This window comes from Palaemon carinicauda, chromosome 27, assembly GCF_036898095.1.
Source record: "Palaemon carinicauda isolate YSFRI2023 chromosome 27, ASM3689809v2, whole genome shotgun sequence".
Taxonomy (NCBI): domain Eukaryota; kingdom Metazoa; phylum Arthropoda; class Malacostraca; order Decapoda; family Palaemonidae; genus Palaemon; species Palaemon carinicauda.
In genome coordinates this window covers 5,644,082-5,649,081 of record NC_090751.1, presented here as the reverse complement: position 1 = coordinate 5,649,081, position 5,000 = coordinate 5,644,082, and the positions used below count along the sequence as shown (strand labels likewise).

Sequence of the window (5,000 nt, the reverse complement as noted above, 5' to 3'; positions counted from 1 at the left end):
GAAGGACGATGAGATAGACTATACTGTAACGGTTAGAAGGTCTTAACATTATATAGTATACGTGGTAAAGTATCTAGTATTAGTTTGAATTAAAAAAAAAAAGCAAATTATGTGTATAAGTTAACCAAGATGTGAAATCTAAATGTGACGGTTATGGCTCCCGAAGGCTTGACAGGTAGACCTATAGGCTCCCCTAAAACATCCATCCCTAGCTCACGAGTATAGGGCGGTTAGACACACTAAATTGTAAAAGGTTTTCACTTTAGAGGTTTTAAGAGTTTATGAGATGAATTTTAAAGTTTTCATCAGAATTGGCGGTCGGAGAGTAAATAGTTTTTTGTAGTATTTTATTCCTATAAATATTGCTTATAAGATTGCATTAGAAATAAGGCAAAGTTCAGACTAAAGTATGCTAGTTGGTCAAAAGACTTAAGGGTTCACTCAGGCATGCTGTTCTATTTGATTTCTGTTCCTCTGGTTTTTTTTTTTTTTTTTTTTTTTTTAAGTTCTTATAGTTGTATTATTATGATTTTCTTTAATCTTTTTACCGTTCTTAGACTTTTTATTTTAATTGTTCATTACTTTTCCTTTAGTTTATATAATTCCTTATTTCCTTTCTTCGCTGGGCTATTTTTTCCTGTTGGAGCCCTTAGGCTTATAGCATATTGCTTTTCCAACTAGGTGATGTAGCTTAGCAAGTAATGATAATAATAATGAAAAATGGTAAAGTATCACAAATGATTTAGACTTAATAAATTCTATTGTGTATGAAAAACTTGAGTCTATGTTTATGGGTCAAACAAAACAGACTTGCCCAGAATTATGAATAGTTGCAGCATGCACAAAGAAATAACGACGATACTAGGGATTAATATTCAGGTCAGGGATAAGGAATTTATAGATCGCAAGGTTTTGCGAACAAATTAAGACGCGAATCAGCAACTCAAGACGAGAGAGGAGAACAATACTCAAAACATATTAGAATGAAACAATTAAAACATTTCTCAACATAGATTGGTCAACCATATTAATAGTCTGAATATGCCAATTTGTTGTGTAATTTTTTATTAGTATCTTATTTTGAAAAGGAGTAGCCATATCGTAAGATGATAATCTGTTTAACCCCAAAACAATCGATAATTGAAATAGTTTGATTAATGCTTTTCTATTTTGTTTCCAGATTTGCTCTGACGGTAAGTTGCGTTATATCAATGTGCTCTTGGAGATTTAAACTTTGTCCTGATTTTTTTAATAGCAATGATTGTTTTTTTTCTTTTTTTTCCAAACTTAGAATAATGCCATTAACATTTTTTTTTTCCAAACTTAGAATAATGCCATTAACATGGGTAATCCTACTTAAGATCAATAATTTTATGCAAGCAAGGAAAGGTATTGTGCCTAGTGTGTGGATAATGACGTAATTTGTATTATTCCTAATTATACAAACCCTAGTCCTTTAATAGAAGCTTCAGCTAAGCTAAGCTAGAACGCCCGTTAGCGAGGTAGTTATATAACTACTGGTGGTGTGAAGTCCCGCCCACCTGGTAATCAGCAAGACTAGTACTTATGACGTCAGTGACCTTGGAAGTTATGACGCAAGGAATTTTTTGACCTCCCTAATGGCGTCAATGACCATTGTTGTTATGACGCCAAATTGTTGGAGGTGAATAAGATCAGGTACGGCGTGTCCGGATGCCTGAAAACTTTGAATCAATCAATCAATCAGGTACGGCGTCAATGACCTTAGATGTCAGGATGCCTGAAAACTTTGGATCAATCAATCAATCAGTCAGGTACGGCGTCAATGACCTTAGATGTCAGGATGCCTGAAAACTTTAGATCAATCAATCAATCAGTCAGGTACGGCGTCAATGACCTTAGATGTCAGGATGCCTGAAAACTTTAGATCAATCAATCAATCAGTCAGGTACGGCGTCAATGACCTTAGATGTCAGGATGCCTGAAAACTTGAAATCAATCAATCAATCAGTCAGGTACGGTGTCAATGACCTTAGATGTCAGGATGCCTGAAAACTTTAGATCAATCAATCAATCAGTCAGGTACGGCGTCAATGACCTTAGATGTCAGGATGCCTGAAAACTTTAGATCAATCAATCAATCAATCAGGTACGGCGTCAATGACCTTAGATGTCAGGATGCCTGAAAACTTTAGATCAATCAATCAATCAGTCAGGTACGGCGTCAATGACCTTAGATGTCAGGATGCCTGAAAACTTGAAATCAATCAATCAATCAATCAGGTACGGCGTCAATGACCTTAGATGTCAGGATGCCTGAAAACTTTAGATCAATCAATCAATCAGTCAGGTACGGCGTCAATGACCTTAGATGTCAGGATGCCTGAAAACTTGAAATCAATCAATCAATCAGTCAGGTACGGCGTCAATGACCTTAGATGTCAGGATGCCTGAAAACTTGAAATCAATCAATCAATCAGTCAGGTACGGCGTCAATGACCTTAGATGTCAGGATGCCTGAAAACTTGAAATCAATCAATCAATCAGTCAGGTACGGCGTCAATGACCTTAGATGTTAGGATGCCTGAAAACTTTAGATCAATCAATCAATCAATCAGGTACGGCGTCAATGACCTTAGATGTCAGGATGCCTGAAAACTTGAAATCAATCAATCAATCAGGCATTTCTAGACTCATATCATGGTGTCGATGACCATAGTTGTTGAGACGCCAAAATGAGTTTTCCGGTAAAACGATATTCGATAAAGCGTAGGGGGCTATGGGAAGGTTAATAAGATATATATATAGGGATATTGCGTTATTTGTTATGCATGCTTATTGTAATGTTTTGTACTGGTTTTTATTAATGTTTATGTTTTATGTTATGCATTTTACCGTTATTTTTTTTATTACTGCATTTTGATAGCGTAGTATATTTGAAATTATGTTCTTGTGATGTTTTTGTAAATGATTATATTTTTAGGGTGTGTTTTTTTGGTGAAAAGAGTTTAATCATATGATAATGAGTCGTTTATAGATTATTTTCATTTAATTAAGTACTATATTTGATGTGTATTGTTGAATTTGTAATTCCAATATGTGTCCATGCTATGAAATTATTTATAGAACTTATTACTCCAAGAGCACATGGTATAAAGCAAAGGTTATCCCGAATGCTAGATTCTAATTTTATTCTCTTTGCTTGTACTCATTAAGGCTTTGCATTAGAGAGCTCAAATGAAAAAAAAAACTTTTACTAATGTAAGAAAACCCGCAAATTCAAGTAATTTAAATAAGAAAAACTGCGTAAGTTTTATTAAGAAAAACTGCACAAATTAAAGTAATTCGAGTATGAAAAATTGCACAAATTAAAGTAATTCGAGTAAGAAAAAAATGCACAAATTCAAGTAATTCGAGTAAGAAAAATTGCACAATTTAAAGTAATTCGAGTATGAAAAATTGCACAAATTAAAGTAATTCGAGTAAGAAAAAAATGCACAAATTCAAGTAATTCGAGTAAGAAAAATTGCACAAATTAAAGTAATTCGAGTATGAAAAATTCCACAGATTAAAGTAATTCGAGTATGAAAAATTGCACAAATTAAAGTAATTCGAGTAAGAAAAAAAGCACAAATTCAAGTAATTCGAGTAAGAAAAATTAAAGTAATTCAAGTAAGAAAAAATGCTCATTCAAGTAACTCGAGTAAGAAAAACGCACAAATTCAAGTAATTCGAGTAATAAATATTGCACAAATTCAAGTAATTCGAGTAAGAAAAATTGCACATATTCAAGTAAGTAATTCGAGTAAGAAAAATTGCACAAATTCAAGTAATTTTTTAAAGAAAAATTGCACAAATTTAAGCGTTTCAACGTATTTTAATGATAGCTCAAACTTGTGGATGAAAATCTAAAGTAACTTGAAATAATTTTTACTTTTGACATTTTATCATTTTGAACATCGACTGTGGTCGTAAAGTAAGGGAACACGTTTTATTAAAAAGTAACCGAGTTACCAAATGATTCATATGTAATCGCTTCATTCATATAATGATTGATTGATTGTCATTTTTAATGCATTCTGGGTAACCTCTCCACATCACCACCAGCGATATGGAACGCAAAGGTATGGGATAAGGTCATGTCTCACTAACTTATTTTCTTTTCCAGGTTTAATATTTCTTTTCCAGGTTTAATATATATGAATAATTATTTGTATTGCGCATAGATATAAACAATTAGTAACTTCAATTATTTTGGTGCATAGTTCTGAAATATTTGATGGTTAATTTATTAGTAAAGTACATTAAGATAATTCATTTCGAGACCTTTTGACCTTTACATGATATATTATTTAATAAAGTACCTTTAGCTAATTAATTTCAAGACCTTTTTTTATCTTTCATAGTTAATAAGAAAGTACATTAATTAATTTATTTCGAGACCTTTTGATCTTTTCATGATTTATTATTTATTAAAGTACATTTAGCTCATTTATTTCGAGAAATTTTAATCTTTGAATTTAGTATTAGGAAACTGAATTTTTAGATCAAAGGTTTGCTCAAAGTAAAGTAGTGACGTCATTCGAATCTATAAGCAGCAGATCCTCAATTCACTCCTCCAAGGAACATAAGCCACCAAGAAAGAAGAGCTTCAAGAAACAAGAGTTAAGTATTTTTATTCCCAACCTTTTTTTTTTTTTTTTATGATTTGAGCCTTATAAAACTTGCATATTACACCCTTGAGTCAGTACATCAAATATGATAAAGTAAATATGAGAAATTAATAGTCAATACTTGTTGATGTTCAAGTAAAACTTTGTGTTGATAATGTAAATTATTCACTTAAAGTATCATGAGAGTTTAATACTCAGTTTTTGTAGAAGTTCAAGTACAACTTTGTGTGTTGACCATAGTTACATAAAAGCATCCCTTGATAATGTAAACTTGTAAACTTAATGAGTTATCATTCATTGATCAATATTAAACATTCTTGTCTCTTATACATTGTTCATTTGTCTATT

At 32.0% G+C, this 5,000-nt stretch overlaps 1 long non-coding RNA gene across 1 annotated transcript in view; it reads left to right on the top strand.

Moving 5' to 3' along the window:
• The window catches only part of LOC137621083 (uncharacterized), a 13,141-nt gene extending 11,806 nt beyond the window's left edge, over window positions 1-1,335 (top strand). Inside the window, exon 4 of the long non-coding RNA XR_011040108.1 lies at window positions 1,181-1,335. This is a non-coding gene — a long non-coding RNA (uncharacterized lncRNA). The remainder of the gene's footprint in view (window positions 1-1,180) is intronic.
• The last annotated feature ends 3,665 nt before the right edge of the window (window positions 1,336-5,000 follow it).